This window comes from Mixophyes fleayi, chromosome 4 (assembly GCF_038048845.1).
Source record: "Mixophyes fleayi isolate aMixFle1 chromosome 4, aMixFle1.hap1, whole genome shotgun sequence".
Taxonomy (NCBI): Eukaryota; Metazoa; Chordata; class Amphibia; order Anura; family Limnodynastidae; genus Mixophyes; species Mixophyes fleayi.
Genome location: NC_134405.1, coordinates 83,906,337 through 83,931,690, shown reverse-complemented (window position 1 = coordinate 83,931,690; position 25,354 = coordinate 83,906,337). Strand labels below are relative to the sequence as shown.

The following is a 25,354-nucleotide window of genomic DNA, read 5'->3' as shown; positions in this document are numbered from 1 at the left end:
ATAAACCTTATCGAGCCAATCGTGCGGGGCGGAAGTTGTGAGGTAACAGTCGGGGCAGCCCGGGGGTTGACGTGTCTGTGTGCGCAATCAGTGCTGTGCTGCAGACTGAGGCTCCAACCTTTGCTCGGTGAGGTGTAGGCCGCCATAATATCCAGCCACGGTCTGCCATTCTGTGGTGTACGTGTAGCCAGAGATGTGCCAGGAATGGAGCATTATGCGCCACATCTGGAACGTTTTCTAGTCAGATGATAATTATCCCTAACTACCAGGGATAGTACAATGTTTTAATTAACGATTTATCCCTAATGATGTCCCTGTTATTTGTAATGACCATCTGCACAGTGCAGTTACGGCTATTTTATATACTGATTCCATGCAATTCTCACTTTAAAACTTTGGGGACAAAATGGCATAACCATGATGTGAATTGCTGTCCTACAATGTCTACCTATGCTAAATTATACCACACAGGGGGCCATGTTTATTTATTAACGGGGTTTTGCCCCATTAATTATCATGTCATTGAAATTATAGCATGATTTTTCGACCTCCAAATAAAAAATCATCCCTGGACAGCACATCTAATACTTAACCTAAAGTCCCATTGCAAAGTTACTTTACCATACAAAAGGGCCTATTTATCAACAAGTGTAATCTTCTTAAAGCACACTTACTGTCATTTAGGCACAATTTGGAGTATCCCTCAAATTTATTGGTGGATCGCAGCGGATATTGTGGATATCTGCTGCTTTGCATTCTATTTCGTTTTTTTCTGAGCAGTCACCATCAAATAGTATGGCAACTGCTCCCTAACAAGTTCTGAAAATTCCTAATTTTCGGAAACTTGTTATGTTAATGTACGTCAGCTGAAGCTGGTGTACATTAACGTAATTGAAAACTTTCCTAGGTGTCAGCTCTGCTCCGAAGAGCAGAGCTGCACTGTGCATGTCTGGAGGGATCATGATAACAATTTCTCGTTAGTATAGTCTTTGTGCGTATGCCCGATACTTTAGGCCGGGCATGCGTAGTAGGACTACAATGAAGATGCAATTTTGTTCGCAGTGACCAGTTAGTGAAATGGTAAGTGTTACACTAAACAGTCACGATAAACTGCTGTCCCTTTTTCATAAATATGAGAAATGGTTCAATCCTTAGCAATGCGATAAGGATACAAAACTATTTTTAATTTTAGGGGGTTGTTGATAAATGTGCCCCATAGAGACATACTTGCGATAGGGGAGAGTAATACTCAGATGCTGTTAGCTATTGCAGACAAGTTCTGTAAATCTTTGCTTGAAACCTGTTAAATCATGCAAATACCTAGAAACCTATGTGAACTGGTTTTCCGTACAAAGTCAGTGGGACTGCAGGAGATGTCTCTGATATGCCAACTGCAAATAGGAGCACTATTATTATTATTGTAATTGAGCATACATAAAACAAGTAGACCAAATAAATGCAGTTGTGAAAACAGTGGGGGGGAGGTGCCCCTTTCATGAGAAAGCTTACTGTCCAGTGAGAAAGGGATATTGTTATTTAAAAATACAAAAAAAAACCATCTAGGGGTAAATGTATCAAGCTGAGAGTTTTTGGGCGAGTTTGAAAAGTGGATGTTGCCTATAGCAACCAATTAGATTCTAGCTATCATTTTGTAGAATGTACTAAATAAATGATAGCTAGAATCTGATTGTTTTTTCAAACCTGCCAAAATACTCTCAGCTTGATACATTAACCCCAGACTCAGCAGGGCCTTTCAATGTGCACACCCACTTTCGGTCTTTGGAGACTCTTCTGCAAGCGAGATGTGATGTACGCTTGGGAGTGGGAGGAAAGATTTTCACTATACAAAAGTGTACAAGACACATTTTAATTGAAATATGGTAAAACAAGCATTGTGAGGAAGTTATTTCTATTAAACTACACTGCACATGGGAGCTACCAAAATGATGCATGTTAGAAGATGTAATCATACCTTAACTTTCTTTGCCTTTATCTGAACATGGTAGTATGCACAAATGAATTAACTCCTCACCATCAGAAGGACAGAAAATTATAAATTAAACTCCCCTCCCTTAATAGTGTCAATTTGAGTGACCTGAACAAATATGAAGAAGAAATTAAAAAAAAAAAAAAAAAAGGGGGGGCTCAATCCAGGAAAAAGGGAAATATGATAACTGTGAAAACTCCAACAGTTTATAGCCAAATGTTGCTATACAAATATTTTTTTTCTTGAGAAATTCTGCCAGAAATGCCCAGGTATTAGAAATTCCCTAAATGTTTTCTAAATTTAATAATTGGCTCTGGATGTAGAATTCTTCCTTGAAACCATCAGAATACCAGTGGTCTTATCTGACAGGCCTTTGTCCTTTATTCTCTTTGTCTCATGCTCAACTTTGTCAAGGACGGTTTCTGTACTTTTGGCTGATGAATCTGGCCTTGATATAGAAGATGTGGGAGTTAGGACGGTGATGCTAGCAAGGGCAGAGTGATTCTGGAAACCACAGTATCTTCGTCCACCAAGGGAAAAAGATAATTGCATCCATTTTGTCCTGCACAATTATACAAGTTGGAGTTGAAAATTTAAAACAGAAAGTTTTAGTTATAATTCAGAATGGACCAATATAATGCTCTGCTGGTTTGTGAGAAGGCTGCGCTAGACGAAGATTTCTGGTAGACAGCCATACTTGTCTACCTATTTGGTATGGGTATGGAGCGGACCAAATCTTATCTGTTTGGGTCTTGTGATAACACAGAGCTTTTTTGTAATGCTCTAATTAAGAATTTAAATGGATTTTGTGGATGGTTTCATGGATTCCCAAAATGGCTGACCTGTCCAGAAAGGTAAGTGTGGATGGACACCATAGTTGTTAAATAAAGGGTGTTTGGTGTATTTATTCAAAGCATTTTTATACACAAATTCGGCTATTGGTAGTAACTGAGACCAGGGGTTTAATGTATCAAGCTGAGAGTTGTCCGGCGGGTTTGAAAAGTAGAGTTGTTGCCTATAGCAATGTTGAAGTCATATAATTGGATGAACGAAAGTATATTGGTTTGCCGTGCGTATTGCGAAGCGTACGCCACGTAAAACGTGGCGTGATGCGATCGCACTGTGAAATACGCACGCACACATTAGCATTACAACATTTAGTTATTTATACAATTCATATTGGTTCCGTTACACTGTAATTTATGAGCAGATAGTATTTGGTTTATTATTAGTCTATATATATATATATATAGATATATATATATATATATATATAGTGATTATATGTACATTATAGTGTTATTAAAGGTTTAGGTTATAGGAAAGGTGTCATGCCTGATATCATATTGATCCCCTAATCATCAGCAGCTGTCCGGTGCAGTTGGTCGAAGAGAACGCACATTGCATACTTTAGTTATTGCTATTAGGGAATAATCCTTTGTATGATGCTGGCTATGAAAGGAGCAGACCCCCTGGAGAGACGACCCCCACCTTTGGATTCCTTAGATTGAATCAACCTATGATCTGTTTACACTGGACCCACCTAACGTCTGGACCTATAGAAACAATCTATGTCATCTCTATTGTTCAAGTGTAACACTGTACTGTATATAATCATAGCTGCACACACCCTGGCCCTCAGTCAACTCTGACACAGTATTCTAACAGATATACTGTCCATCGGGTCCCGTGGGTGCGCAGCGAGCGCATGCGATTGCATTGGTATGTATTTATCTTTTGGTATTGGCTGTACTGTACTGTATAATAATATAATAATGTATTGATTTGTTGACTATTTACATCTGCTAAAATAAATCACTTTGTGCTTTGGAAACAGATACAATTGAGTGGGCAATGCTTATTGAAAACGATAGAATTACTTTAATAATTGGGGGCTCGTGAGTTTAGGAGTTACGTTATCGGCAGGTATGCAACGCTCACGGTATTCGGTTCCTCAACAAAGGGTGGATTGACGGACGCGTCGCATGGCAGGAAAAAACGTAATGTGTTCAAGACCTGTGGTTCACTTTGTGTTGAGAGACCGAATGTCCGTTGTTGCATAGACTGAAGGAACGCTAATTGGAATCTAGGGACAAGAAAGAAAAATGTTTCTTTTTATTGTTGTTTTACGTTTTAGAGTGTATTGCATTGCTGAGCGTATGTGTATTTCCTGCTGTGCGTACGCGAACTTCCGGTAGATTTGCCACGTGGTTAAACAATCGTCTTGATAGTTAGTATATGTGCATAGTATAATTACTTGTGAAAACCTATGAGACATTATTACTGTTGTTGGGAACTTTCAATTTTCTGCGCAGAAAAGGTGTATAGTGTGTGATTTTGTAACGTAGATACACTGTTATTATTCATTGTACTCAGTTGCTGTCTGACGAGGCGGATTGCCCAACTGAAGGACGGTATACAGGGCAGGTATACCGAATGCGAAAACCGAGTTTTCGCAAAGCGCTACCAATAGATTGCAAGGTTTGCTAATAATTAGTATTGGTAGGCTGTGCGATCTAACCGCATGACAACCATCAGTGCGAATTGGTGAAGCAGCTAGGAGAAATTATGTTGGAAAGGCTGGTTGATTGTATCGACTTTGTTCTCCCAGTTATAATAAACTCAGCAGATTTTTGTGGTTGAGCCAGGGTATCGAGGAGCTGATAGCCCTTGGGGCCCACAGTGATATTTCTGTATTAGGGATCCTCGCCTGGTGCGAGAAAAGCAAGTGAACGCGGCTAAAGGAAATACGTTCACCGAGCATTACAGATCTCTAGCGGTGATTGTAGCAACAGAGTTGAAATTGTTGGGTGGAAAGAACAGAGCATTGCGGTGTGTCTGTATTCCACATAAAAGGGTATTGCTGGCCGGAAGGAACAGAGCATTGCGGTGTGTCTGTGTTCCGGGTAGAAGGTATAGTGTTCAACATGGGTGCTAAGCATACGCTAGAGATGGCCATTGTACTGCCTAAGGAAGGTCTTATTGAGTCAGCGAGATTTCTCATGTGTGAAAAATATGGTGCATACGCAACTGTGTATTGTGACACGTGGGTCGAAATGACCAAAGATTGTGATAGGCCTTTCCCAACGACAGGAAGTCTTAATGCAGAGGTACTAAATACCGTAAAAGATAAAGTACGGTTGATTAAGTCAACGAAAGTGAGAAATGCACATAATCATTGTTTAAAATCATGGCAAATGGAAGGTAACACGTGGCAGAGCAGCGAATGCACAGCGGAAGTGAGTGTAGCGAAAAACGCGTGTTTAGCGGAAGTAAGCGTACCGGAAACAAGCATTCCAGAAGTGTGCATTGCTAAGCGTGGCGAACTGAGCGCAAACACGCCCCCGACAAATTCGGTCAGGGCGGGAAGTACAGCTAATACCAAAAATGTGAAAACTGTAACTAGTAACCTGTATGTTGTTTTAAGTAATGTTAAAAGTAATGTTTCAGGACAAAGAAGAGGGACGGTCCCACCAGCAGGGGCAGCGGCTGAAAGTGGTGAGGATAATGAAAAGGTTAACACAGGGGGAGACATCCATTGTACTGCAGCAGCAATTTCAGCACCTAGTTCAGAACGTAGTCATTTGGAAGACTTACATCCTGTATGCACTACAACAGTTCCCAATGGGAAAAGCGGACAGAGATGGTGACGTTCCCTTAAAACATGTAGCAAAGCATGATATATGCACTAGATCTGAAACATTTTCAATTTTGTCTAATTTCCCTGATCCTAGGAAAGATTTGATCAAATGTCAGCAGTTTATTAGATATTATGGTAATATGTATGAGCCAACTAATAACGATTGGCGAGTATTATTGAAAACCTGTCTTCCTCTCAATACTGATATACAAAAGTTCATTAAGGATTGTATGTTGGAGGAGGATGAATCCTTAACCGAGGATGATAATCAGGACAATATAAGACAAATAATCACACGGTTGGCCATAAATTTCCCAGTGATAGTGGACTGGAGTAAAATTTTTACTATCCAGCAAAAAGATAGTGAAAATGCAACAGACTATTTTTGCAGAGCTCTAATAGAAATGGGCAAATATACTGGGGTACCAGACATAAAAGATAATGTACACTACAGAGAGGTTGCTGTTAAAGTTCTAATGGATGGACTCAGGAAAAACTTGAAAAGAAGGGTGCAAACTTCACTACCAAACTGGAAAGGAATCACTGTAAGTGCTCTCAGAGAGTCAGCTATAGAACATGATAGAAGTATGAATTGAATAAAGAGAAAGAGACACTAAGTGATAGGGTAATGATGGTAAGTATCCCAGCATTAAAGGGTCTGCACACCCGACCACCAGCATACAACCCACATAATAAGAAACATAGAAAAATCAGGTGTTTTAAGTGTAACGAAGAAGGCCATTTCGCAAGAGATTGTAAAAAGGAAGAGAAACAACATGAGTTGAAGTGTTTTCAATGCAATAAAATAGGACACCTAGCAAAAGATTGTGCAGACATGACAAGGACGTGTTTTTACTGCCTTAAGAAGGGGCACAGGAGTAGGAACTGTGTAGAAAAAAAAAAAGGGATACCTGGGTTGGGAACCACATAGACACCCACAAAGGAGGCGTACACAAGCTTCAGAGGTTCCCCAACAATTGATTGCACACCCCATAGCCATTAATACTTTGGGGGAGAACTATAACCAACTCTAGAGTTCAGGTCAGACATTGCAGTCCTACAACCAGGGGGGGGTTTAATCTATGGTAAGTATTAGTGTGTACTTTTAGGAAGAAATTGAGTTTAAAAAGTAATCTTTGTTGATTTTGTTTGTTTTATGTTGTCAAATGCTTGTTTTCCTAATCGCTGGCCGATGGTAAAGAATGAGAATGCTTGGTTTGTTTGTTGTTTAAAGATAACTATCTTGTCTTTTCTTCACAGATAAAGGCAGACAAAAGAAGTATAGACTAGTGTTTAAAAGGGGTGAGATAGAGAAATAGAAGAATTACTCTTGAAAGACTAATTAACAATAGACAAATGGAACACTCTTTGTTTTAGGCTGCAGTGTCTCATGATAATTTGTTTGGCTGAGAATCATTATCCAACAATGAAGTATATACATACTTTGCTCCAAAATATCGTTTATGTATCTCAGATGAGTCATCAACAGTTAATTTTTACATTTCTCTAATATATAAGTTAGGAAAGTCCGTTGAAAAGGTATGTAGTCAATGAGATACCGAGTTCTTAATAAACAAATGACGGACGACACTGGATTGCATGGTTAAGACCCCCTAGTCATTCTTGGGAGGGATCATAGTTAAATGAATACAGCCATTTCCCCATAGAGTCAGAGTCCAATGCAGCTGTCATTTTTTTGTAAAAATCTCCCTTTCTGCATGTATGTTTGTATTCAAATCTTTATATTCCCATCACTCATTGCTTTCCTATTTCTCATTCTTTACACAAACGCTATTATCTCTCCTTCTCTCTCTCTCTCTCCCTCTCTCCCTCTCTCTTTCTCTCTCTCTGCTCTGGTAGAGATAAAATCAGACACAGTCTCAACAATGGGGCTAAAACATATTTTTATTTTTTACATAAGACAAATTCAGAGATACACACACTAGATTGACATGAGTTACAGAAACAGTCAGGGGTTTTGTTTTCATGTGTATAGAAACTGCTGATTTTAAGCAGAAAGGTTCTGTTGTGGAAATACGATTCATGTTTTATAGATTGCATATCTGTTTTGTTTTTTTTGTTTTATGATTCGTGCCTCCTGTACAAAAATGTGCCTTTATATGGAGGCACAAAGGGTGGATAGGAGATTGCTGGAGGTTAGGCATACAGATATGCATCTCTGTATAGAACATTGGAGTAGGATTTATACCACAAGATACGACATAATGTGAAACCCTAGAAAATGTAGAATTTTCATGTTTTATATATTTTTTTCACTGTTAGACAGGCATGTACTGGATACTGTTATATTTGAAGAAAGTGTTATAGAAATAGACCCCTTTGCCTTTCCCACTTAGTCAAGTAGCTGAATGTGAGGTACTGAGAATGACATGTGAGTTGGCAGAGGGAAAATCGTTTGATATACATTGGTCTTCAGCATTTTTCTAGTCTAGGGGGCGATGTTGAGGTGACTGAGAAATCGTTTTATAGCAATACCAGCACATGATTAGGACACTACATAGAGGACTTTATACAGTGACACAGTTACCAACTGAAGTAGCTGCTAGTAAAGTCCACACTTACACACACGACCATACATGGCTGTCACACCAGGGCGAACATAGCTGTCAAATAGACAGCAGGGTTTTATGTGACAGTTAACAAATCTATGTTTTGTTTTGTTTTTCGTTGTATTGTTTTAGTTCTAAAATGTGAACACACACATGCACGCATACACATATTGGTTAATATATAAAGATTTGTGTTACCTGAGGAATAAACTGTCTGGAAGGTGAAGAGATATGGTGAGGAGTCTGGTGGACTCTGGAGAGATGGACAAGGTAGACCAATAGAGCCATCCCATATCCCTCCTGCTGATGGGTTTTCCTCCAGGTAAAACAAATACATGTCATCCAATTACCACCATGCAGGATCCTCAAGTATACACAGGTGTACCAATGAAAAATGTCTGGGTAAAGGTGTATTGAAATGTGTCTAATGTATTACTGTGTCATACTCAAAACTTTTGTTATTCAATGTGATAGTCCTAGAGTTATAATAGATGATAGGGGTATTCATGTTATTGATAATAGAGGTATAATGTATGAGTAGTGGTAACAAATCACATACTTTCAATTAACCATAAACCAGTGTGAACATAAAGTAGTGGTACTCGGTAGAACGAATTGAATAGATTAAGAGTTGGAACTTGATTGAAGTGACTGATAGCTTCGGCCACTAGTCCTTTCCCGCTACCAAGAGATCACTCCCGGGCAGACTCCTAACCTGTCAGTTTTTGAAATGTTCTTGACTCCTCGTGAGATGAGATTGTAACTGGGAGGCTAGGTTAGATCTTGAGAGAAGGTAAATAGTGAGACAGCAACCAAGAACGTCCAAAACACTGTTTCCTGAAAAGTCACACTAACTGTCAGGATGTTGGATCGGGAGAGTAAGTTGTGGAGCAGAAATTTCTTAAGCTTAGGTTATTTGACAGACAGGTACCAGGTGTAGGCTACCAGCATCACGGCTTCAAGGGTAGCAGAGACACACTGGTGCCCATTCCACCCCACTGCAGAGGGGCCAACACTCAGAGAAGGGTCCAAGGGCACTCATGAGTCTGTACTGGAAGGCCTCGAATGCAGTTAGTAGCACCTGAGCCAAAGGCTAAGACTGTTGTCCAGCATGAAGTTGTAGTTTTTCCTGTTTTGTGTTCTCTCATTTCATTCTCTTCTCAGGGCGGTTAATTCTTTTGATTATTAGCAGGTGACAGAGACTGGTTCAGGTAATGATAAGGAGGTATTGGGGAGGAAGAAGTTAGTAGCATAATCAGTCCAGCCAATTACTCTATTCAATTCAGGGGTAAAGGAAAATTTAGAAACCTTGGAGCTTGGAGAAAGTGCGAGGGGCTATTGTCTGAGTAGCATTACGTCCGTAAGCACGGCGACCCCATGGTTAGAAAAGAGATACACCCAGCGATGCCAGTCCAGTAATATTCGGACTTGAGCAGGCATCCTTGAGAATGATTATCATTCTTGGGAGGGTAAGGTTTTAGACCAAACAAAGTGCTGGGCGTGCTCACACGTGCCTCAGTGATTATATCAAGTAGGATTAGTTCTCTTTCCACTAAATATTCTTGAGGTACTATAGGCGGGAGGTCACTAAGGGAAAAAGTAGGACACCTAGGTCCCTTAGTCTGAAGTCTCCCAATGCTTTGCAAGCCGATCACTGTTAAATCTGAGTATTGGGAGACTGGGAAGAGCGAACAGACAATAGCCCGCCCACAAGTGTTGATGAAAGGAACTGATGACATTATTAGAAGTGTGTATATTAACGCAGGCTGAAGGAGATTGCATATGACATTATTGATAGACATAGGATGATGCTATTGATGAACATGAAGTGTTTAAATGTATTCTGAGCTTAAAGACATGCGTTGGACAGAAGAACCTGTTAAACTTGAAGAACTGTAGTAGAGAATTCTGTATAGCTGATACATGTTCTATTGTACCTTGTACCTTTCCAAATAATGTATTAAGTGTTTTATTGCACCCTTGAAGGGCATACAAAAGGTTATCTCCAAGCTCCAGAAGTGTACGGTTTATACTACAAGAAGAAATCGTTTAGAGGATTAAGACTCTCTCTTATGATAACTTGTTTAGATCTACAAACAGCGTGGTCATACACCAAGGGGAATTTGTATTACATAACAATGAAATGTGGTACTGAAATCCTGCATATAACATCTTTAAGGTGATAGTTTATTATACTATCAAAGGGTGGACTGTTGAAGTCGTATAATTGGATGACCGAAAGTATATTGGTTTAATATTGGTTTGCCGTGCGTATTGCAAAGCGTACGCCACGTAACACGTTGCGTGATGCGATCGCACGGTAAAATACGCACGCACACACTAGCATTACAACATTTAGTTATTTATACAATTCATATTGGTTCCGTTACACTGTAATTGATGAGCAGATAGTATTTGGTTTATTATTAGTCTATATATATATATATATATATATATATATATATATATATATATATATCTATAGTGATTATATGTACATTGTAGTGTTATTAAAGGTTTAGGTTATAGGAAAGGTGTCATGCCTGATATCATATTGATCCCCTAATCATCAGCAGCTGTCCGGTGCAGTCGGCGAAGAGATCGCATATTGCATACTTTAGTTATTGCTATTAGGGAATAATCCTTTGTATGATGCTGGCTATGAAAGGAGCAGACCCCCTGGAGAGACGACCCCCACCTTTGGATTCCTTAGATTGAATCAACCTATGATCTGTTTACACTGGACCCACCCAACGTCTGGACCTATAGAAACAATCTATGTCATCTCTATTGTTCAAGTGTAACACTGTACTGTATATAATCATAGCTGCACACACCCTGGCCCTCAGTCAACTCTGATACAGTATTCTAACAGATATACTGTCCATCGGGTCCCGTGGGTGCGCAGCGAGCGCATGCGATTGCATTGGTATGTATTTATCTTTTGGTATTGGCTGTACTGTACTGTATCATAATATAATAATGTATTGAATTGTTGACTATTTACATCTACTAAAATAAATCACTTTGTGCTTTGGAAACAGATACAATTGAGTGGGCAATGCTTATTGAAAACGATAGAATTACTTTAATAGCAACCAATCAGATTCTAGCTATCATTTTGTAGAATGTACTACGTAAATGATAGCTAGAATCTGATTGATTTTTCAAACTTGCCGGAAAACTCTCAGTATGATACATTTACCCCCAAGGGGCAAATTTATCAAGTTGTGGGTTTGAAAAAGTGGAGATGTTGCCTATAGCAACCAGATTCTAGTTATTTATTTAGTACATTCTACAAAATAACAGCTAGAATCTGATTGTTTGCTATAGGCAACATCTCCACTTTTTCAAACCCCCAGCTTGATAAATTTATCCTCAAGTATGTACTTGATGTAGCCCAGGAACTTAAATGATTCTTGTTTGAAGGAACAGTTTTGCAACTTAGCAAAAGATAATATTGACGAACACTGGACATGTTTTGGTGTTCTAAAAGAGACTGAATGCACCAGGATGTCATCCAAGTAAACCATTATAAAATTAGTCCATTAAGCATCTAAACATATAATGAAATGGTGAATGATAGCAGGGGCGTTACAAAGGCCAAAGGGCATGACACTTCCAAATGGCTATATGCTTTCTTCCATTCATCACCTAGTGTGACCCAGACCAGACTATAGCGCCTCCCCCCCCCCCTCCTCAGTCTAACCTGGTATAAAAAATTGGCTGCTCATATTTGTTCCTGTAGCAACAGAAATAGAGCAGCTAACAGTTCTGTATCTTGATCATATTTAAGACAATATGAATAATACAAAGATACATATATAAAGATGCATCATTTTCCCAAAGTAAAAGATCCCCCCCCCCCTGCAGGGTAGATAGAATGCTGTATGAACCCCTGTTTAAGATTTTCTCATGGTTTATAATGTTGGTTTTGACAATGAAATTTGAGTACCGGCAAGAGTTCAATGAGGCAGTCAGTGTTTGAGGTGGTTATTGTTCTTCCTGACATTTATTGAAAACTTCTATAAAGTCATAGTAGGCTGATGAAAGCTCCTGGGAACTTGGGCAGTAAGAAGAGGGGATGGCTATGGAGAGTTGGTGATCTCTTCTCTTCCCCCACCCCCTCATCAGTCTGTAAGACTGGTGTAAATTTTGACACATCAAGAAATAAATTCCTCTAGTTCTTCAGGAGGATTCATATATGCCAGCTCATCATTGATCTTGAAATTGAGACCTATACAAAATTGGCATAGCCAATAAGGGCTTAGACTCCAGTGATGCACAAACTTAGGGAAGTCCAACAGCGACTGAACCAGTATTGGTAATTTGCAGCTTGTTCAAATTTCTCTGCATCCACTGGATGATTTGTATTTGACATGGTTCAGGAATATTACCTCCTACAAAATACATTTGTAGGCCAGTTTATTCTGTAAGGTTTTGAATACATTGTGATAGTACATATATTTATTGGTGAATTCCAATAGTATGAGGGTAAATAATAGGCTCAATACCTTTAAGTACAATATTTATTCCAGAATGGAGAGTAGAAACTCTGCCAAATACAGTAGTTAAAACTGCCACAGGGTCACGAGCCAGAGGGTTTACTCTGGAAGCAGATGGTGGGTACATTACCAGATTTACTGAACACAAAGAAAATAGGATTATGCTTATTGTAACGGATATTTTCATAAATCGATTAGTCCAACATCAGTGGAAAGGCTTAAATATATTGGATATTTCATTGTATTGTCCATGAAAATTAATGCAAAATATAAACTGGATACCTGTGTCCTCCAGAATCCAATTCAAACTACTCACCCTTACCTACAAAGCCCTCAACAACACCACCCCTTCATATATTTCAAATCTCATATCAAAATACTCTCCCTCCCACCCTCTTAGATCTACCTCTGACCTGCATCTTGTCTCATCTCTGGTAACCACCTCTCACTTGCGCCTACAAGACTTCTCCCGTGCTGTTCCCCACTTTTTTAGATATTCTCTAAAAACCCATCTCTCTTTTTAAAGCTTACCTTATCCCTGATGATGCTATTCTAACTATTACACCACAGCTCTCCCTATCTCCTCTCTAAGCCACATTTTATCCTCTTGTTTCAGCAGTGTCATCTTCCTCTTAAAATGTAAGTTCTCTAATGAGCAGAGTCCTGTATACCCTTTGTTTTCATGTCTGCATTTATTTTGTTTGCCTTGTATGATTTTGTTTTATGTATGTCCTGTTTGCCCTACTGTCCACGCGTCGGAGCACTGTGATACCTTACAAATATATGATAATAATAATAAAAGACACAGTTTCCTAAAAAATTACTTTTATTTGACATAAATAAAATACCTTAAAAGCAAAATATTTAAAATATGTAGATCAATTATGAGCACTGGTTTAGTAAATTCCAAAATTCTGTTCACTTAACTACTACACTTACTCTTAAATGCATTAATAAGCATATTGAGAGAATTATATTTCTATTAGTACTCTGTATCAATCTCAGGGTCTGTGTTAGATTATATACTATGGGATACCATCTACATCATAGGTTACAATAATGATTTTTTCCTTTTAGTGTATAGAGATCTTAAAATCTCTAATTTCCCTTTTATAATAACATTTCTATGTGTTAACAATTGTAGTGTCCTCTATTCAGTATCTATTTATAAATATCATTGGGACCTTTGTATTGTATTGTACAGACACATTCGCTATTGTGCATTTTTCATAATAATTCATTACTTGCAATAGTGTCCTTACGTAGCCAAGACAATGGTGCTAAGTTTCAGTTCGAGTTCACCCTATAAAAGTGTTAAGTGTCCTTATTGTTATAGGATACAAGTCTTTATATCATCTTGCTGTACCGCTGATGTGAAATGCTGGACCGATCATATAAATCAAATTCACCAGTGTGTGTGTGTTTAGCAGTGTGTAGTTTCACCACACACAATGTAACCTCAGGTTACACATTTATGGGGAATCTTTTGTAGCTCATGATATATTGTCTCCCAATCTATGTTAATATAATTGGAGAGTGTAATTAGTTTCATAGTTAATCAACGAACTGTTCACTTTTGTTACACATATTCATGCAATATTTCATGTTCTTGATATTAATATATCTTATAGATATTTACAGCTGGATTCTTATCTACTTTCTTTTGCTTGTTTTTTTCAACATTAATCATTAATTACAGTTTTTTACACACCCGATTAGGCTCATATATTGATGGATTTGCCTGCTTGTGTGTGTAATTAATGCACTCTTGTGCTGTCTAGTTAATGCTTTAAAACTAACACTATATTATCCACCCAATCGTTGTATTGAGGTGTTTTTGAATTCTATTTATGTACGGTTTGATTTGTATTTATTATTCAGTTTAAGACAAATCATTAAAATCAGAAATTGACTATTCAAATTTGTATGACTTAGCATGGTCTCATTAATAAAAGATCTTACTCGCGTGCCATGTCTCATTATCTGTATACCAATCACTAGTTTCTTATTGTTATCTATAGTGTTAGATAAGTGTTGAATATTCTGACCATCGTTAACTATCTGTGCTCATAATGACTTTAAAAACTGGTAGCATTGATCTACCTAACTCTTTTCTCCTCTAACGTATGTTTAGCTTTGCTTTGTCTTAAGCTGGGTACACACTACAGAATTTTCCACCAACTTTTTATGCCGATCGATTTTACATGTAATTTCGTACTCACTGTTGTGGATCGGTTTATACACACTACACAACGGAAACGAGATTGGAACGAAAATATTAAACGGTACGACCAACTAAATGAGGCGACAATCGTCCATTTGGGCAGACTTTCGAACATCGTGTCACTGCACACACTGACCCGACTTTTGAATGAGCGGTCATATGTCGGCTGATTGAGCCGATTATTGGATGAAAACCGTGTAGTGTGTACCCAGCTTAAGAGGCAACCCATTCCTTATCCGAATATGCTATTTAAATGTTCACTATGCAATGGACATCTTTTCCAGTTGATTGATAGATGTTTAAATCAAATTTTCTTTAGGTTCAATCCAAAAATGTTATTTGAAAAGACAAAAAATATATTTTTATTTAGAATATGAAATTCATGTTTAAAATAATTATTTTGTATCATTATAAAATAGATATATTATCCATTTTATCATATTTAGCATTTATTTCTATTTTCTCTACTAAATTGTTTTTATTTTTTCATCTAGAATGTTGTTTTACTATTTCTCCTCTACATAACTTTTATTTTTATTTTTATTGAGGACTAGGTTAATAATATCCTATATTGTTCGACATCCTAAAATTTGATGGAATGTTTTGATTTATAATCTATGCCTTTTTATATTATTATTTCAATATCATGTCTTATATTGTTATATGTCTTTTATTTCAGATGTCCAAAAGAAGGGTACTTACAGGTAAATGAATAATTCTTATTTACTTCGATTTAACATCTTCATCCTCAATCAAATATTATGGTTTCATAATTTTTGTTAGTCATATTGTATTAGTTAATATAGACTATATTAGGTATATAGCTATATTCCAGATTTTCCTTTTACTATATTATTAATGTATGAATTATATATTATTTATGTATAATTAGTCAAAATGATTAATTCATCATTGAAGACCCATTCATTCTTCCAAAAGCCCAGGTAGAGGTTTGCATATGTTGGGGCACATGTGGTCCGAATTGCAGTCCCTCTAACCTGGATATATAACTGTATTTACAGATCAATCAAACTATTTTGTAGTTCAATATTTAAAGTGTTATGTGACAGCACTCCCTTCTTATATAAAGGACAGTGGATGCCTTAATTTTTTTTTGAAGGGATTACAGTAAATACAGATAATCTTCTAACAACTGATGTGGAATCACTATGGAATAGAAACTGTCAAATATTTTCTTAAACCAAATCATTGTAAACATTTAAATTACTTCATTGTTGAACTATTACGCTTTGTCTTAAAAAAAACCAATTACTTTATTTTCCATGATCAGTTCTATATCCAGGTTAGAGGGACTGCAATGGGGACCACGTGTGCCCCAACATATGCAAACCTCTACCTGAGCTGGAGGGAGAATAAAAGGGCCTTCAATGATAACAACAAGAAATTCTCGAAACATATATTATGGATAAGATTCATTGACAATATTTTTTTTCTCTGGGATGGACCCATTTCCCTACTGCAAGAGTTTATTGCACCATTAAACAAAAATACGTTTAACCTCAGATTGACATATGAATAAAGTTACAAACAAGTTAACTTTTGGGATTTATCAATCAAAATATCGCAAGATGCAACTAACAGCTTGCTCCTTAGCTCTAGCTCTCATCTTAACTTTACAATAAAAGCCCCACCCAAAGGGGAATTCTTGTGTATAAGGGAAATTGTTCAGATGAGTTCCATTTTGGGAAGAGAGCCATGGAATTGTCTCAACGATTACAATAAAGAGGATACAGTAAGAACAATAATTAAAAAACACCAAATATAAGGATAGAAACACCTTTCTATATACATCCAAAGAAAAGAAGAAAAAAAAAAAAATTAGGTTCATAGGTACCATTTGTAATCAATGGGACACAATTCATGGTATCTTGCAACAGATTTTTTACATTTTACAAATGGATAAAGATCTTGGAGAAATAGTGTGTGAGAACATTATAATGAGTTGTAAAAGAACAAAAAATTTGAGAGACATTTTAGTCTACAGCCACTTAACTAAGCAACTTAATCCATACAAGGATCCTATAGGTGTGGTAGCTGTAAATGCTGCACATACATAAATAATCAAACAGAATTTATAGTGTAAATAAAAATAAGATAGTAGACTATATAACATGTAATACTGCAAATATATACTGTCTTACCTGCCCTTGCGACAAGAAATATGTGCGTATGACCACTAGACCTCTTACGAAAAGAGTACTAGAACAGATAGGAAACATAAGAAATAGGAGGAGAGACAAGGAGAATCTTAAAACCTCTCACCTCAGGAGCTAGACCGTTTTAGAGGGAACATGATGCCAATCCAAACAATCTAAAAGCGCATAGAAATATAAGAGTTAATATAATTAAAAAACAATTAAAAGAAAGTAGATATGAATCCAGCTTTAAATATATATAAGATATATTAACAAACGTGAACAGCGGGCTGATTAACTGAAAAATAATTACACTCACTTCAATTATATTGCTGCAGACAGGGAGACAATATACCATGATTAAAGCTTCTAATTCCCAACACATAAATGTGTAACCAGAGGGCAAGTTATATTGTGTGTGCTGAAACTGCATACTGCTAAACACATACAGGTGAATTTGATTTATATGACAGCTGGCCAGCATTTCACATCAGCACTACAGCAAGATGATATAAATGAACGCTTGTATCCTATAAAGATAAGGATATAAGAATGTCTAATCTTATAGAACAGACATTTAACACTTTTAGGGGGGAATTCAGTTGGCCGCGTTACTGCCGAAAGTAACGCGGTAATAGTGCACATTATTACTGTTAGTATTAGGGATGAGCGCGCTCGGATTTCTGAAATCCGAGCCCACCCGAACGTTGCGGATCCGAGTCGGATCCGAGACAGATCCGGGTATTGGCGCCAAATTCAAAAGTGAAACTGAGGCTCTGACTCATAATCCCGTTGTCGGATCTCGCGATACTCGGATCCTATAAATTCCCCGCTAGTCGCCGCCATCTTCACTCGGGCATTGATCAGGGTAGAGGGAGGGTGTGTTAGGTGGTCCTCTGTGCTGTTTAGTTCTGTGCTGTTTAGTTCTGTGCTGTTTAGTTCTGTGCTGTGCTGTGCTGTGCTGTGCTGTGTTCTGCAGTATTAGTCCAGTGGTGCTGTGTGCTGTGCTCTGTCCTTCTGAGGTCAGTGGTGCTGCTGGGTCCTGTGCTGTGTCCTGTTCAGTCCAGTGGTGCTGTGTCCTGTGCTCTGTGCTTCTAAGGGCATAGTTATTTCCCCAATATTCCCCTGTGTTTAAAAAAATAAAAAAAAGTTTTTTTAAAAAATACCAAAAACTACTTTAATATTTTTTAATTACCACAAAATTTTCACAACCAATCCTGCAGTATAAGCCCATTGGTACTGCAATATTACCAAGTTCACACATTCAGCAGTAAAAGTCCAGTGGTACTGCAATATTACAAAGTTTACACATTCTGCAGTATCAGTCCAGTGGTGCTGTGTCCTGTGCTCTGTCCTGCTGAGTTCCGTAGTGCTGCTGGGTCCTGTGCCGTGTCCTGTTCAGTCCAGTGGTGCTGTGTCCTGTGCTCTGTGCTTCTAAGGGCATAGTTATTTCCCCATTATTCCCAAGTTTTTAAAAAATAAAAAAAAAGTAAAAAATAATAAAAAAATTAAAAAAAAAAAAATATATAATAATTATAACCAAATTTGCAAAACCAATCCAGCATTATAAGTCCATTGGTACTGCAATATTACCAAGTTCACACATTCTGCAGTATCAGTCCAGTGGTGCTGTGTCCTGTGCTCTGTCCTGCTGAGTTCCGTAGTGCTGCTGGGTCCTGTGCCGTGTCCTGTTCAGTCCAGTGGTGCTGTGTCCTGTGCTCTGTGCTTCTAAGGGCATAGTTATTTCCCCACTATTCCCAAGTTTTTAAAAAAAAAAAAAAAGTAAAAAAAAAAAAAAAAAAAAAAAAAAAAAATATATATAATAATTATAACCAAATTTGCAAAACCAATCCAGCAGTATAAGTCCATTGGTACTGCAATATTACCAAGTTCACACATTCTGCAGTATCTTGTGCTACATATAATGGAGACCAAAAATTTGGAGGATAAAGTAGGGAAAGATCAAGACCCACTTCCTCCTAATGCTGAAGCTGCTGCCACTAGTCATGACATAGACGATGAAATGCCATCAACGTCGTCTTCCAAGCCCGATGCCCAATCTCGTAGTACCGGGCATGTAAAATCCAAAAAGCCCAAGTTAAGAAAAAGTAGCAAAAAGAGAAACTTAAAATCATCTGAGGAGAAACGTAAAGTTGCCAATATGCCATTTACGACACGGAGTGGCAAGGAACGGCTTAGGCCCTGGCCCGTGTTCATGACTAGTGGTTCAGCTTCACCCACGGATCTTAGCCCTCCTCCTCCTCCCCCCCCCTACAAAAAATTGAAGAGAGTTATGCTGTCAGCAACAAAACAGCAAACAACTCTGCCTTCTAAAGAGAAATTATCACAAATCCCCAAGGCGAGTCCAAGGGTGTTGGTGGTTGTCAAGCCTGACCTTCCCATCACTGTACGGGAAGAGGTGGCTCGGGAGGAGGCTATTGATGATGTAGCTGGCGCTGTGGAGGAACTTGATGATGAGGATGGTGATGTGGTTATTGTAAATGAGGCACCAGGGGGGGAAACAGCTGATGTCCATGGGATGAAAAAGCCCATCGTCATGCCTGGTCAGAAGACCAAAAAATGCACCTCTTCGGTCTGGAGTTATTTTTATCCAAATCCAGACAACCAATGTATGGCAATATGTAGCTTATGTAAAGCTCAAATAAGCAGGGGTAAGGATCTTGCCCACCTAGGAACATCCTCCCTTATACGTCACCTGAATAACCTTCATAGTTCAGTGGTTAGTTCAGGAACTGGGGCTAGGACCCTCATCGGTACAGGGACACCTAAATCCCGTGGTCCAGTTGGATACACACCAGCAACACCCTCCTCGTCAACTTCCTCCACAATCTCCATCAGATTCAGTCCTGCAGCCCAAGTCACCAGCCAGACTGAGTCCTCCTCAATACGGGATTCATCCGAGGAATCCTGCAGCGGTATGCCTACTACTGCCACTGCTGCTGTTGCTGCTGTTAGTCGGTCATCTTCCCAGAGGGGAAGTCGTAAGACCGCTAAGTCTTTCACCAAACAATTGACCGTCCAACAGTCGTTTGCCATGACCACCAAATACGATAGTAGTCACCCTATTGCAAAGCGTATAACTGCGGCTGTAACTGCAATGTTGGTGTTAGACGTGCGCCCGGTGTCCGCCATCAGTGGAGTGGGATTTAGAGGGTTGATGGAGGTATTGTGTCCCCGGTACCAAATCCCCTCGAGATTCCACTTCACTAGGCAGGCGATACCAAAAATGTACAGAGAAGTACGATCAAGTGTCCTCAGTGCTCTTAAAAATGCGGTTGTACCCACTGTCCACTTAACCACGGACATGTGGACAAGTGGTTCTGGGCAAACGAAGGACTATATGACTGTGACAGCCCACTGGGTAGATGCATCCCCTTCTGCAGCAACAGCAACAGCTGCATCAGTAGCAGCATCTACAAAATGGCTGCTCATGCAAAGGCAGGCAACATTGTGCATTACAGGCTTTAATAAGAGGCACAACGCTGACAACATATTAGAGAAAATGAGGGAAATTATCTCCCAGTGGCTTACCCCACTTAGACTCTCATGGGGATTTGTGGTGTCAGACAATGCCAGTAACATTGTGCGGGCATTAAATATGGGCAATTTCCAGCACGTCCCATGTTTTGCCCACACCATTAATTTGGTGGTGCAGCATTACCTCAAGAGTGACAGGGGTGTGCAGGAGATGCTTGCGGTGGCCCGCAAAATTGCTGGACACTTTCGGCATTCAGCCAGTGCCTACCGCAGACTAGAGGCACATCAAAAAAGCTTGAACCTGCCCTGCCATCACCTCAAACAAGAGGTTGTGACGCGCTGGAACTCCACCCTCTATATGCTGCAGAGGATGGAGGAGCAGCAAAAGGCCATTCAGGCCTACACAGCCACCTACGACATAGGCAAAGGAGTGGGGATGCGCCTGAGTCAAGCGCAGTGGAGACTGATTTCCGTGTTGTGCAAGGTTCTGCAGCCATTTGAACTTGCCACACGAGAAGTCAGTTCCGACACTGCCAGCTTGAGTCAGGTCATTCCCCTGATCAGGCTGTTGCAGAAGCAGCTGGAGAAAGTGAGGGAGGAGCTGGTAAGCCATTGCGATTACAGCAAGCATGTAGCTCTTGTGGATGTAGCCCTTCGTACGCTTTGCCAGGATCCGAGGGTGGTCACTCTTTTAAAGTCAGAGGAATACATTCTGGCCACCGTGCTCGATCCTCGGTTTAAAGCGTATGTTGTGTCTCTGTTTCCGGCGGACACAAATCTACAGCGGTGCAAAGACCTGCTGGTCAGGAGATTGTCCTCTGAAGAGGACCGTGACATGCCAACAGCTCCACCCTCATTTTCTTCCACATCTATGGCTGCGAGGAAAAAGCTCAGTTTTCCCAAAAGAGGCACTTGCGGGGATGCTGATAACATCTGGTCCGGACTGAAGGACCTGCCAACCATTGCAGACATGTCTACTCTCGCTGCATTGGATGCTGTGACAATAGAAAAAATTGTGGATGATTACTTTGCTGACACCATCCAAGTAGACATGTCAGACAGTCCATATTGTTACTGGCAGGAAAAAAAGGCAGTTTGGAAGCCCCTGTACAAACTGGCTCTATTTTACCTGAGTTGTCCCCCCTCCAGTGTGTACTCGGAAAGAGTTTTTAGTGCAGCGGGGAACCTGGTCAGTGAGCGGCGAAGGAGGTTGCTTCCTCACAACGTTGAAAAAATGATGTTTATAAAAATGAATAATCAATTCCTCAATGAAGTACAGCACTGCCCTCCAGATACTACAGAGGGACCTGTGGTTGTGGAGTCCAGCGGGGACGAATTGATAATGTGTGATGAGGAGGAAGTACACACTGTAGGGGGAGAGGAATCAGAGGTTGAGGATGAGGACGACATCTTGCCTCAGTAGAGCCTGTTTAGTCTGTACAGGGAGAGATGAATAGCTTTTTTGGTGTGGGGGCCCAAACAAACCAATCATTTCAGTCAAAGTTGTTTGGTAGGCCCTGTCGCTGAAATGATTGGTTTGTTAAAGTGTGCATGTCCTATTTCAACAACAGACCTCTCAACTGCAGCTCATCCCTCCTCTGCGGGGATAATGTCTCCTGTGCTCTGACACGTCACTCTGTGTACTCTCAGCCTCAGGATCTGACACTACAGCTACCATGCCTCTTGTAGCAGCCCTCACTCCAGGGCCTCTTCCATGTGCAGTGTCCCCCTCTCTCTTGGGTTCACTATAGTGGCATGGAGTTCTCCCCCTCATCCAGGGCACACATTCCTTGCCCTGGCTCAGTCACCACGCTCAGACTTCCAGGCAATGCTGGGGGAGCCTGGGAGCTTCCACCCCAGGTCCCCAGCTACAACTCTCCTCTCCTGTGTCTTCTCTCTCTTTCTGACACTTGAAAGATCGTGCCTTTAAATGAAAAAGTCAGTCTTCATTGCACGACTATGTGCAAGTGCAACAGGGACATTTTTTTGGGTTTACAAAGTCAAACAATAACACTACGACCCTGTCTGTCTGGGGTCTGTCAATGACGAATTGTCTGGAGCATGTTTTGAGGAGGTATTGTGGCCCCGGTATCAAATTGGGTACTGGGGCCACCCCACTATGCAGTCCAGATACTTGTTTGGTGGAATTCTGACACGTGGAGGGTGTATTTATTTTATTGTGGCCCCGGTATCAAATTGGGTACCGGGGCCACCCCACTACGCAGTCCAGATACTTGTTTGGTGGAATTCTGACACGTGGAGGGTGTATTTATTTTATTGTGGCCCCGGTATCAAATTGGGTACCGGGGCCACCCCACTACGCAGTCCAGATACTTGTTTGGTGGAATTCTGACACGTGGAGGGTGTATTTATTTTATTGTGGCCCCGGTATCAAATTGGGTACCGGGGCCACCCCACTACGCAGTCCAGATACTTGTTTGGTGGAATTCTGACACGTGGAGGGTTTTTTAATTATATTGTGGCCTCGGTACCAAATTGTGTACCGGGGCCACCACACTACGCAGTCAAGATAGATAGATGCGTATCATAGATAAAGTACATTCAGTGGTGTGGGGCAAATTGAAAAATATTCAAAATGCACTGACATTATCAAAAACAAGAGGTTGTCACACGCTAAAACTCCAACATGTATATGATGGAGAGGATGGAGGAGCAGCCGTATGTGTAGTGTAATGCAGACCTGTTGAAGGTTTTTTATATATTTTATTGTGGTGCCCAGTGCCCACTCCTCTAGGCAGTCCAGGTACATTTATTGGTGCGATTCATAAAAGTTCAGGGTTTTTAATATATTGTGGTGACCCACTCCTCTACGCAGTCCAGGTACATTTATTGGTGCGAATCATAAAAGTTCAGGGTTTTTAATATATCTTGTGGTGACCCACTCCTCTACGCAGTCCAGGTACATTTATTGGTGCGAATCAAACAAGTTGATGGTTTTCTTATTATATATATTGTGGTGACCCACTCCTCTACGCAGTCCAGGTACATTTATTGGTGCGAATCAAACAAGTTGATGGTTTTCTTATTATATATATTGTGGTGACCCACTCCTCTACGCAGTCCAGGTACATTTATTGGTGCGATTCATAAAAGTTCAGGGTTTTTAATATATTGTGGTGACCCACTCCTCTACGCAGTCCAGGTACATTTATTGGTGCGAATCAAACAAGTTGATGGTTTTCTTATTATATATATTGTGGTGACCCACTCCTCTACGCAGTCCAGGTACATTTATTGGTGCGAATCAAACAAGTTGATGGTTTTCTTATTATATATATTGTGGTGACCCACTCCTCTACGCAGTCCAGGTACATTTATTGGTGCGATTCATAAAAGTTCAGGGTTTTTAATATATTGTGGTGACCCACTCCTCTACGCAGTCCAGGTACAATTATTGGTGCGAATCATAAAAGTTCAGGGTTTTTAAGATATTGTGGTGACCCACTCCTCTACGCAGTCCAGGTACAATTATTGGTGCGAATCATAAAAGTTCAGGGTTTTTAAGATATTGTGGTGACCCACTCCTCTACGCAGTCCAGGTACAATTATTGGTGCGAATCATAAAAGTTCAGGGTTTTTAAGATATTGTGGTGACCCACTCCTCTACGCAGTCCAGGTACATTTATTGGTGCGAATCAAACAAGTTGATGGTTTTCTTATTATATATATTGTGGTGACCCACTCCTCTACGCAGTCCAGGTACATTTATTGGTGCGAATCAAACAAGTTGATGGTTTTCTTATTATATATATTGTGGTGACCCACTCCTCTACGCAGTCCAGGTACATTTATTGGTGCGATTCATAAAAGTTCAGGGTTTTTAATATATTGTGGTGACCCACTCCTCTACGCAGTCCAGGTACAATTATTGGTGCGAATCATAAAAGTTCAGGGTTTTTAAGATATTGTGGTGACCCACTCCTCTACGCAGTCCAGGTACAATTATTGGTGCGAATCATAAAAGTTCAGGGTTTTTAAGATATTGTGGTGACCCACTCCTCTACGCAGTCCAGGTACAATTATTGGTGCGAATCATAAAAGTTCAGGGTTTTTAAGATATTGTGGTGACTCACTCCTCTACGCAGTCCAGGTACAATTATTGGTGCGAATCATAAAAGTTCAGGGTTTTTAAGATATATTGTGGTGACCCACTCCTCTACGCAGTCCAGAAAGATACCTTTTTGCAACGTTTTGGACTAATAACTATATTGTGAGGTGTTCAGAATACACTGTAAATTAGTGGAAATGCTTGTTATTGAATGTTATTGAGGTTAATAATAGCCTAGGAGTGAAAATAAGCCCAAAAACTTGATTTTTAAACTTTTTATGTTTTTTTCAAAAAAATCCGAATCCAATACCTTAAATCCGAACCGAGACCTTTCGTCAAGTGTTTTGCGAGACAAATCCGAACCTCAAAAATAACGAAAATCCGGATCCAAAACACAAAACACGAGACCTCAAAAGTCGCCGGTGCACATCCCTAGTTAGTATGCTGGGTTTCTGCTCGCGGCTCCCTGAGCTGTGTCGAAGTCGTATAATTGGATGAACTAAAGTATATTGGTTGATATTGTTTTATTGGTCGATTGCACTCAGTATGCCACGCTACACGTGGCATATTGCGATCGCGCGGTAAAATACGCACGTACACACTCGCATTACATCATTTAGTTATTTATATAATTCATATTCATATTGGTTCCGTCACACTGTAATTTATGAGCAGATAGTATTTGGTTTATTATTAGTTTATATA

The 25,354-nt window shown here is 39.7% G+C and overlaps 1 protein-coding gene across 5 annotated transcripts in view; it reads left to right on the top strand.

Moving 5' to 3' along the window:
- The first annotated feature begins 42 nt into the window (after positions 1-42).
- RNF212 (ring finger protein 212) overlaps positions 43-25,354 on the top strand; it is a 55,882-nt gene continuing 30,570 nt past the window's right edge. For 2 of the 5 annotated variants that reach the window (XM_075207677.1, XM_075207674.1), the window contains exon 1: positions 43-127. The gene's annotated coding sequence lies outside the window, so the exon portion shown is untranslated. Of the gene's footprint in view, positions 135-15,623; positions 15,631-25,354 lie in introns of those variants that run through there. The other 3 variants (XM_075207678.1, XM_075207680.1, XM_075207675.1) reach the window with 3 other exon arrangements.